This window comes from Triticum aestivum, chromosome 5D (genome assembly GCF_018294505.1).
Source record: "Triticum aestivum cultivar Chinese Spring chromosome 5D, IWGSC CS RefSeq v2.1, whole genome shotgun sequence".
Lineage (NCBI taxonomy): Eukaryota > Viridiplantae > Streptophyta > Magnoliopsida > Poales > Poaceae > Triticum > Triticum aestivum.
In genome coordinates, this window is record NC_057808.1 from 71,431,556 (window position 1) to 71,440,807 (window position 9,252).

The window sequence follows — 9,252 nt, forward strand, 5'->3', positions numbered from 1 at the left end:
GAGTAAGTAGTATATATAGGGCATTATCCATTATTAGGCAACGGTTGTAATGGTAGTAAGAATGGCAATCATCTTTGCACTGGACCTGGGAGTGGCAAGCATAAGGGACGAAGGCGGGGGTAACAAGTTGGATGCGATCATACCAGCACTAAATCACCGGATCCCATCAGAACTCCGAAGTTAAGCGTGCTTGGGCGAGAGTAGTACTAGGTTGGGTGACCTCCTGGGAAGTCCTCGTGTTGCATTCCCTTTTTAATTATTTTTTGCGCCTCGTGACAAACATATCGCGTGTGCGCGATATATATTAAGCCCGTTATATTATTTTTGACATTTGCGATATGTTTTAGCTCGCTGCTCATTGGTCACGCGTCTAGAGGCGGCTTTGTGGCGCGAGGAGCGCGTTCTGAAAGGGGTAAAAAAATACGTGTTGCTGCGGTATAGAGGGAGGGGTGGAAACCGTGGTAAACTCGTCTCCGTGTTTGAGGGGGGGGAGTAAGTAGTATATATAGGGCATTATCCATTATTAGGCAACGGTTGTAATGGTAGTAAGAATGACAATCATCTTGGCAGTGGACCTGGGAGTGGCAAGCATAAGGGACGAAGGCGGGGGTAACTTGTCGGATGCGATCATACCAGCACTAAAGCACCGAATCCCATCAGAACTCCGAAGTTAAGCGTGCTTGGGCGAGAGTAGTACTAGGATGGGTGACCTCCTGGAAAATCCTCGTGTTGCATTCCCTTTTTAATTATTTTTTGCGCCTCCTGACAAACATATCGCATGTGCGCGATATATATTAACCCCGTTATATTATTTTTGACATTTGCGATATGTTTTAGCTCGCTGCTCATTGGTCACGCGTCTAGAGGCGGCTTTGTGGCGCGAGGAGCGCGTTCTGAATGGGGTAAAAAAATACGTGTTGCTGCGGTATAGAGGGAGGGGTGGAAACCGTGGTAAACTCGTCTCCGTGTTTGAGGGGGGGGGAGTAAGTAGTATATATAGGGCATTATCCATTATTAGGCAACGGTTGTAATGGTAGTAAGAATGACAATCATCTTTGCAGTGGACCTGGGAGTGGAAAGCATAAGGGACGAAGGCGGGGGTAACATGTCTGATGCGATCATACCAGCACTAAAGCACCGGATCCCATCAGAACTCCGAAGTTAAGCGTGCTTGGGCGAGAGTAGTACTAGGATGGGTGACCTCCTGGAAAATCCTCGTGTTGCATTCCCTTTTTAATTATTTTTTGCGCCTCGTGACAAACATATCGGATGTGCGCGATATATATTAACCCCGTTATATTATTTTTGACATTTGCGATATGTTTTAGCTCGCTTCTCATTGGTCACGCGTCTAGAGGCAGCTTTGTGGCGCGAGGAGCGCCTTCTGAAAGGGGTAAAAAAATACGTGTTGCTGCGGTATAGAGGGAGGGGTGGAAACCGTGGTAAACTCGTCTCCGTGTTTGAGGGGGGGGGGAGTGAGTAGTATATATAGGGCATTATCCTTTATTAGGCAACGGTTGTAATGGTAGTAAGAATGACAATCATCTTTGCAGTGGACCTGGGAGTGGCAAGCATAAGGGACGAAGGCGGGGGTAACATGTCGGATGCGATCATACCAGCACTAAAGCACCGAATCCCATCAGAACTCCGAAGTTAAGCGTGCTTGGGCGAGAGTAGTACTAGGATGGGTGACCTCCTGGAAAATCCTCGTGTTGCATTCCCTTTTTAATTATTTTTTGCGCCTCCTGACAAACATATCGCATGTGCGCGATATATATTAACCCCGTTATATTATTTTTGACATTTGCGATATGTTTTAGCTCGCTGCTCATTGGTCACGCGTCTAGAGGCGGCTTTGTGGCGCGAGGAGCGCGTTCTGAATGGGGTAAAAAAATACGTGTTGCTGCGGTATAGAGGGAGGGGTGGAAACCGTGGTAAACTCGTCTCCGTGTTTGAGGGGGGGGAGTAAGTAGTATATATAGGGCATTATCCATTATTAGGCAACGGTTGTAATGGTAGTAAGAATGACAATCATCTTTGCAGTGGACTTGGGAGTGGCAAGCATAAGGGACGAAGGCGGGGGTAACATGTCGGATGCGATCATACCAGCACTAAAGCACCGGATCCCATCAGAACTCCGTAGTTAAGCGTGCTTGGGCGAGAGTAGTACTAGGATGGGTGACCTCGTGGCAAGTCCTCGTGTTGCATTCCCTTTTTAATTATTTTTGCGGCTCGTGACAAACATATCGCATGTGCGCGATATATATTAACCCCGTTATATTATTTTTGACATTTGCGATATGTTTTAGCTCGCTGCTCATTGGTCACGCGTCTAGAGGCGGCTTTGTGGCGCGAGGAGCGCGTTCTGAAAGGGGTAAAAAAATACGTGTTGCTGCGGTATAGAGGGAGGGGTGGAAACCGTGGTAAACTCGTCTCCGTGTTTGAGGGGGGGGGAGTAAGTAGTATATATAGGGCATTATCCATTATTAGGCAACGGTTGTAATGGTAGTAAGAATGACAATCATCTTTGCAGTGGACCTGGGAGTGGCAAGCATAAGGGACGAAGGCGGGGGTAACATGTCGGATGCGATCATACCAGCACTAAAGCACCGGATCCCATCAGAACTCCGAAGTTAAGCGTGCTTGGGCGAGAGTAGTACTAGGATGGGTGACCTCCTGGAAAATCCTCATGTTGCATTCCCTTTTTAATTATTTTTTGCGCCTCGTGACAAACATATCGCATGTGCGCGATATATATTAAGCCCGTTATATTATTTTTGACATTTGCGATATGTTTTAGCTCGCTGCTCATTGGTCACGCGTCTAGAGGCGGCTTTGTGGCGCGAGGAGCGCGTTCTGAAAGGGGTAAAAAAATACGTGTTGCTGCGGTATAGAGGGAGGGGTGGAAACCGTGGTAAACTCGTCTCCGTGTTTGAGGGGGGGGAGTAAGTAGTATATATAGGGCATTATCCATTATTAGGCAACGGTTGTAATGGTAGTAAGAATGACAATCATCTTTGCAGTGGACCTGGGAGTGGCAAGCATAAGGGACGAAGGCGGGGGTAACATGTCGGATGCGATCATACCAGCACTAAAGCACCGGATCCCATCAGAACTCCGAAGTTAAGCGTGCTTGGGCGAGAGTAGTACTAGGATGGGTGACCTCCTGGAAAATCCTCGTGTTGCATGCCCTTTTTAATTATTTTTTGCGCCTCCTGACAAACATATCGCATGTGCGCGATATATATTAACCCCGTTATATTATTTTTGACATTTGCGATATGTTTTAGCTCGCTGCTCATTGGTCACGCGTCTAGAGGAGGCTTTGTGGCGCGAGGAGCGCGTTCTGAAAGGGGTAAAAAAATACGTGTTGCTGCGGTATAGAGGGAGGGGTGGAAACCGTGGTAAACTCATCTCCGTGTTTGAGGGGGGGGAGTAAGTAGTATATATAGGGCATCACCTGTATTAGGCAACGGTTGTAATGGTAGTAAGAATGACAATCATCTTTGCAGTGGACCTGGGAGTGGCAAGCATAAGGGACGAAGGCGGGGGTAACATGTCGGATGCGATCATACCAGCACTAAAGCACCGGATCCCATCAGAACTCCGAGGGTGGGGTGGAAACCGTGGTAAACTCGTCTCCGTGTTTGAGGGGGGGGAGTAAGTAGTATATATAGGGCATTATCCATTATTAGGCAACGGTTGTAATGGTAGTAAGAATGGCAATCATCTTTGCAGTGGACCTGGGAGTGGCAAGCATAAGGGACGAAGGCGGGGGTAACATGTTGGATGCGATCATACCAGCACTAAATCACCGGATCCCATCAGAACTCCGAAGTTAAGCGTGCTTGGGCGAGAGTAGTACTAGGTTGGGTGACCTCCTGGGAAGTCCTCGTGTTGCATTCCCTTTTTAATTATTTTTTGCGCCTCGTGACAAACATATCGCATGTGCGCGATATATATTAAGCCCGTTATATTATTTTTGACATTTGCGATATGTTTTAGCTCGCTGCTCATTGGTCACGCGTCTAGAGGCGGCTTTGTGGCGCGAGAAGCGCGTTCTGAAAGGGGTAAAAAAATACGTGTTGCTGCGGTATAGAGGGAGGGGTGGAAACCGTGGTAAACTCGTCTCCGTGTTTGAGGGGGGAGTAAGTAGTATATATAGGGCATTATCCATTATTAGGCAACGGTTGTAATGGTAGTAAGAATGACAATCATCTTGGCAGTGGACCTGGGAGTGGCAAGCATAAGGGACGAAGGCGGGGGTAACATGTCGGATGCGATCATACCAGCAGTAAAGCACCGGATCCCATCACAACTCCGAAGTTAAGCGTGCTTGGGCGAGAGTAGTACTAGGATGGGTGACCTCCTGGAAAATCCTCGTGTTGCATTCCCTTTTTAATTATTTTTTGCGCCTCCTGACAAACATATCGCATGTGCGCGATATATATTAACCCCGTTATATTATTTTTGACATTTGCGATATGTTTTAGCTCGCTGCTCATTGGTCACGCGTCTAGAGGCGGCTTTGTGGCGCGAGGAGCGCGTTCTGAATCGGGTAAAAAAATACGTGTTGCTGCGGTATAGAGGGAGGGGTGGAAACCGTGGTAAACTCGTCTCCGTGTTTGAGGGGGGGGAGTAAGTAGTATATATAGGGCATTATCCATTATTAGGCAACGGTTGTAATGGTAGTAAGAATGACAATCATCTTTGCAGTGGACTTGGGAGTGGCAAGCATAAGGGACGAAGGCGGGGGTAACATGTCGGATGCGATCATACCAGCACTAAAGCACCGGATCCCATCAGAACTCCGTAGTTAAGCGTGCTTGGGCGAGAGTAGTACTAGGATGGGTGACCTCCTGGCAAGTCCTCGTGTTGCATTCCCTTTTTAATTATTTTTGCGGCTCGTGACAAACATATCGCATGTGCGCGATATATATTAACCCCGTTATATTATTTTTGACATTTGCGATATGTTTTAGCTCGCTGCTCATTGGTCACGCGTCTAGAGGCGGCTTTGTGGCGCGAGGAGCGCGTTCTGAAAGGGGTAAAAAAATACGTGTTGCTGCGGTATAGAGGGAGGGGTGGAAACCGTGGTAAACTCGTCTCCGTGTTTGAGGGGGGGGAGTAAGTAGTATATATAGGGCATTATCCATTATTAGGCAACGGTTGTAATGGTAGTAAGAATGACAATCATCTTTGCAGTGGACCTGGGAGTGGCAAGCATAAGGGACGAAGGCGGGGGTAACATGTCGGATGCGATCATACCAGCACTAAAGCACCGGATCCCATCAGAACTCCGAAGTTAAGCGTGCTTGGGTGAGAGTAGTACTAGGATGGGTGACCTCCTGGAAAATCCTCGTGTTGCATTCCCTTTTTAATTATTTTTTGCGCCTCGTGACAAACATATCGCATGTGCGCGATATACATTAACCCCGTTATATTATTTTTGACATTTGCGATATGTTTTAGCTCGCTGCTCATTGGTCACGCGTCTAGAGGCGGCTTTGTGGCGCGAGGAGCGCGTTCTGAAAGGGGTAAAAAAAATACGTGTTGCTGCGGTATAGAGGGAGGGGTGGAAACCGTGGTAAACTCGTCTCCGTGTTTGAGGGGGGGGGAGTAAGTAGTATATATAGGGCATTATCCATTATTAGGCAACGGTTGTAATGGTAGTAAGAATGACAATCATCTTTGCAGTGGACCTGGGAGTGGCAAGCATAAGGGATGAAGGCGGGGGTAAAATGTCGGATGCGATCATACCAGCACTAAAGCACCGGATCCCATCAGAACTCCGAAGTTAAGCGTGCTTGGGCGAGAGTAGTACTAGGATGGGTGACCTCTTGGGAAGTCCTCATGTTGCATTCCCTTTTTAATTATTTTTTGCGCCTCGTGACAAACATATCGCATGTGCGCGATATATATTAACCCCGTTATATTATTTTTGACATTTGCGATATGTTTTAGCTCGCAGCTCATTGGTCACGCGTAAAGAGGCGGCTTTGTGGCGCGAGGAGCGCGTTCTGAAAGGGGTAAAAAATACGTGTTGCTGCGGTATAGAGGGAGGGGTGGAAACCGTGGTAAACTCGTCTCCGTGTTTGAGGGGGGGGGAGTAAGTAGTATATATAGGGCATTATCCATTATTAGGCAACGGTTGTAATTGTAGTAAGAATGACAATCATCTTTGAAGTGGACCTGGGAGTGGCAAGCATAAGGGACGAAGGCAGGGGTAAAATGTCGGATGCGATCATACCAGCACTAAAGCACCGGATCCCATCAGAACTCCGAAGTTAAGCGTGCTTGGGCTGAGTTGTACTAGGATGGGTGACCTCCTGGGAAGTCCTCGTGTTGCATTCCCTTTTTAATTATTTTTTGCGCCTCGTGACAAACATATCGCATGTGCGCGATATATATTAACCCCGTTATATTATTTTTGACATTTGCGATATGTTTTAGCTCGCTGTTCATTGGCACGCGTCTAGAGGCGGCTTTGTGGCGCGAGGAGCGCGTTCTGGTAAAAAAATACGTGTTGCTGCGGTATAGAGGGAGGGGTGGAAACCGTGGTAAACTCGTCTCCGTGTTTGAGGGGGGGGGAGTAAGTAGTATATATAGGGCATTATCCATTATTAGGCAACGGTTGTAATGGTAGTAAGAATGACAATCATCTTTGCAGTGGACCTGGGAGTGGCAAGCATAAGGGACGAAGGCGGGGGTAACATGTCGGATGCGATCATACCAGCACTAAAGCACCGGATCCCATCAGAACTCCGAAGTTAAGCGTGCTTGGGCGAGAGTAGTACTAGGATGGGTGACCTCCTGGAAAATCCTCGTGTTGCATTCCCTTTTTAATTATTTTTTGCGCCTCGTGACAAACATATCGCATGTGCGCGATATATATTAACCCCGTTATATTATTTTTGACATTTGCGATATGTTTTAGCTCGCTGCTCATTGGTCACGCGTCTAGAGGCGGCTTTGTGGCGCGAGGAGCGCGTTCTGAAAGGGGTAAAAAAATACGTGTTGCTGCGGTATAGAGGGAGGGGTGGAAACCGTGGTAAACTCGTCTCCGTGTTTGAGGGGGGGGGGAGTAAGTAGTATATATAGGGCATTATCCATTATTAGGCAACGGTTGTAATGGTAGTAAGAATGACAATCATCTTGGCAGTGGACCTGGGAGTGGCAAGCATAAGGGACGAAGGCGGGGGTAACATGTCGGATGCGATCATACCAGCACTAAAGCACCGAATCCCATCAGAACTCCGAAGTTAAGCGTGCTTGGGCGAGAGTAGTACTAGGATGGGTGACCTCCTGGAAAATCCTCGTGTTGCATTCCCTTTTTAATTATTTTTTGCGCCTCCTGACAAACATATCGCATGTGCGCGATATATATTAACCCCGTTATATTATTTTTGACATTTGCGATATGTTTTAGCTCGCTGCTCATTGGTCACGCGTCTAGAGGCGGCTTTGTGGCGCGAGGAGCGCGTTCTGAATGGGGTAAAAAAATACGTGTTGCTGCGGTATAGAGGGAGGGGTGGAAACCGTGGTAAACTCGTCTCCGTGTTTGAGGGGGGGGGAGTAAGTAGTATATATAGGGCATTATCCATTATTAGGCAACGGTTGTAATGGTAGTAAGAATGACAATCATCTTTGCAGTGGACCTGGGAGTGGAAAGCATAAGGGACGAAGGCGGGGGTAACATGTCTGATGCGATCATACCAGCACTAAAGCACCGGATCCCATCAGAACTCCGAAGTTAAGCGTGCTTGGGCGAGAGTAGTACTAGGATGGGTGACCTCCTGGAAAATCCTCGTGTTGCATTCCCTTTTTAATTATTTTTTGCGCCTCGTGACAAACATATCGGATGTGCGCGATATATATTAACCCCGTTATATTATTTTTGACATTTGCGATATGTTTTAGCTCGCTTCTCATTGGTCACGCGTCTAGAGGCAGCTTTGTGGCGCGAGGAGCGCCTTCTGAAAGGGGTAAAAAAATACGTGTTGCTGCGGTATAGAGGGAGGGGTGGAAACCGTGGTAAACTCGTCTCCGTGTTTGAGGGGGGGGGGAGTGAGTAGTATATATAGGGCATTATCCTTTATTAGGCAACGGTTGTAATGGTAGTAAGAATGACAATCATCTTTGCAGTGGACCTGGGAGTGGCAAGCATAAGGGACGAAGGCGGGGGTAACATGTCGGATGCGATCATACCAGCACTAAAGCACCGAATCCCATCAGAACTCCGAAGTTAAGCGTGCTTGGGCGAGAGTAGTACTAGGATGGGTGACCTCCTGGAAAATCCTCGTGTTGCATTCCCTTTTTAATTATTTTTTGCGCCTCCTGACAAACATATCGCATGTGCGCGATATATATTAACCCCGTTATATTATTTTTGACATTTGCGATATGTTTTAGCTCGCTGCTCATTGGTCACGCGTCTAGAGGCGGCTTTGTGGCGCGAGGAGCGCGTTCTGAATGGGGTAAAAAAATACGTGTTGCTGCGGTATAGAGGGAGGGGTGGAAACCGTGGTAAACTCGTCTCTGTGTTTGAGGGGGGGGGAGTAAGTAGTATATATAGGGCATTATCCATTATTAGGCAACGGTTGTAATGGTAGTAAGAATGACAATCATCTTTGCAGTGGACCTGGGAGTGGAAAGCATAAGGGACGAAGGCGGGGGTAACATGTCTGATGCGATCATACCAGCACTAAAGCACCGGATCCCATCAGAACTCCGAAGTTAAGCGTGCTTGGGCGAGAGTAGTACTAGGATAGGTGACCTCCTGGAAAATCCTCGTGTTGCATTCCCTTTTTAATTATTTTTTGCGGCTCGTGACAAACATATCGGATGTGCGCGATATATATTAACCCCGTTATATTATTTTTGACATTTGCGATATGTTTTAGCTCGCTGCTCATTGGTCACGCGTCTAGAGGCAGCTTTGTGGCGCGAGGAGCGCCTTCTGAAAGGGGTAAAAAAATACGTGTTGCTGCGGTATAGAGGGAGGGGTGGAAACCGTGGTAAACTCGTCTCCGTGTTTGAGGGGGGGGGAGGAAGTAGTATATATAGGGCATTATCCTTTATTAGGCAACGGTTGTAATGGTAGTAAGAATGACAATCATCTTTGCAGTGGACCTGGGAGTGGCAAGCATAAGGGACGAAGGCGGGGGTAACATGTCGGATGCAATCATACCAGCACTAAAGCACCGGATCCCATCAGAACTCCGAGGGTGGGGTGGAAACCGTGGTAAACTC

General features: G+C 47.6%; 18 non-coding genes across 18 annotated transcripts; all 18 read left to right on the forward strand.

Moving 5' to 3' along the window:
- Positions 1-129: 129 nt before the first annotated feature.
- On the forward strand, positions 130-248 carry LOC123126511 (5S ribosomal RNA). The gene has a single exon (XR_006461749.1). It is a non-coding gene; the product is annotated as a 5S ribosomal RNA (ribosomal RNA).
- Positions 249-619: 371 nt separating this feature from the next.
- On the forward strand, positions 620-738 carry LOC123126650 (5S ribosomal RNA). The gene has a single exon (XR_006461882.1). It is a non-coding gene; the product is annotated as a 5S ribosomal RNA (ribosomal RNA).
- Positions 739-1,110: 372 nt separating this feature from the next.
- Positions 1,111-1,229, forward strand: LOC123126595 (5S ribosomal RNA). Its single transcript, XR_006461829.1, has one exon. It is a non-coding gene; the product is annotated as a 5S ribosomal RNA (ribosomal RNA).
- Positions 1,230-1,602: 373 nt separating this feature from the next.
- LOC123126651 (5S ribosomal RNA) lies at positions 1,603-1,721 on the forward strand. The gene has a single exon (XR_006461883.1). It is a non-coding gene; the product is annotated as a 5S ribosomal RNA (ribosomal RNA).
- A 371-nt stretch (positions 1,722-2,092) lies between these two features.
- On the forward strand, positions 2,093-2,211 carry LOC123126635 (5S ribosomal RNA). The gene has a single exon (XR_006461867.1). It is a non-coding gene; the product is annotated as a 5S ribosomal RNA (ribosomal RNA).
- A 371-nt stretch (positions 2,212-2,582) lies between these two features.
- Positions 2,583-2,701, forward strand: LOC123126647 (5S ribosomal RNA). The gene has a single exon (XR_006461879.1). It is a non-coding gene; the product is annotated as a 5S ribosomal RNA (ribosomal RNA).
- A 371-nt stretch (positions 2,702-3,072) lies between these two features.
- Positions 3,073-3,191, forward strand: LOC123126588 (5S ribosomal RNA). The gene has a single exon (XR_006461823.1). It is a non-coding gene; the product is annotated as a 5S ribosomal RNA (ribosomal RNA).
- A 596-nt stretch (positions 3,192-3,787) lies between these two features.
- Positions 3,788-3,906, forward strand: LOC123126512 (5S ribosomal RNA). Its single transcript, XR_006461750.1, has one exon. It is a non-coding gene; the product is annotated as a 5S ribosomal RNA (ribosomal RNA).
- Positions 3,907-4,275: 369 nt separating this feature from the next.
- On the forward strand, positions 4,276-4,394 carry LOC123126741 (5S ribosomal RNA). The gene has a single exon (XR_006461965.1). It is a non-coding gene; the product is annotated as a 5S ribosomal RNA (ribosomal RNA).
- A 371-nt stretch (positions 4,395-4,765) lies between these two features.
- On the forward strand, positions 4,766-4,884 carry LOC123126624 (5S ribosomal RNA). Its single transcript, XR_006461856.1, has one exon. It is a non-coding gene; the product is annotated as a 5S ribosomal RNA (ribosomal RNA).
- Positions 4,885-5,254: 370 nt separating this feature from the next.
- On the forward strand, positions 5,255-5,373 carry LOC123126614 (5S ribosomal RNA). Its single transcript, XR_006461847.1, has one exon. It is a non-coding gene; the product is annotated as a 5S ribosomal RNA (ribosomal RNA).
- Positions 5,374-5,746: 373 nt separating this feature from the next.
- Positions 5,747-5,865, forward strand: LOC123126576 (5S ribosomal RNA). The gene has a single exon (XR_006461811.1). It is a non-coding gene; the product is annotated as a 5S ribosomal RNA (ribosomal RNA).
- Positions 5,866-6,236: 371 nt separating this feature from the next.
- Positions 6,237-6,354, forward strand: LOC123126686 (5S ribosomal RNA). Its single transcript, XR_006461913.1, has one exon. It is a non-coding gene; the product is annotated as a 5S ribosomal RNA (ribosomal RNA).
- A 365-nt stretch (positions 6,355-6,719) lies between these two features.
- Positions 6,720-6,838, forward strand: LOC123126534 (5S ribosomal RNA). Its single transcript, XR_006461771.1, has one exon. It is a non-coding gene; the product is annotated as a 5S ribosomal RNA (ribosomal RNA).
- A 373-nt stretch (positions 6,839-7,211) lies between these two features.
- On the forward strand, positions 7,212-7,330 carry LOC123126652 (5S ribosomal RNA). The gene has a single exon (XR_006461884.1). It is a non-coding gene; the product is annotated as a 5S ribosomal RNA (ribosomal RNA).
- A 372-nt stretch (positions 7,331-7,702) lies between these two features.
- On the forward strand, positions 7,703-7,821 carry LOC123126596 (5S ribosomal RNA). Its single transcript, XR_006461830.1, has one exon. It is a non-coding gene; the product is annotated as a 5S ribosomal RNA (ribosomal RNA).
- A 373-nt stretch (positions 7,822-8,194) lies between these two features.
- LOC123126653 (5S ribosomal RNA) lies at positions 8,195-8,313 on the forward strand. The gene has a single exon (XR_006461885.1). It is a non-coding gene; the product is annotated as a 5S ribosomal RNA (ribosomal RNA).
- A 372-nt stretch (positions 8,314-8,685) lies between these two features.
- Positions 8,686-8,804, forward strand: LOC123126676 (5S ribosomal RNA). The gene has a single exon (XR_006461904.1). It is a non-coding gene; the product is annotated as a 5S ribosomal RNA (ribosomal RNA).
- The last annotated feature ends 448 nt before the right edge of the window (positions 8,805-9,252 follow it).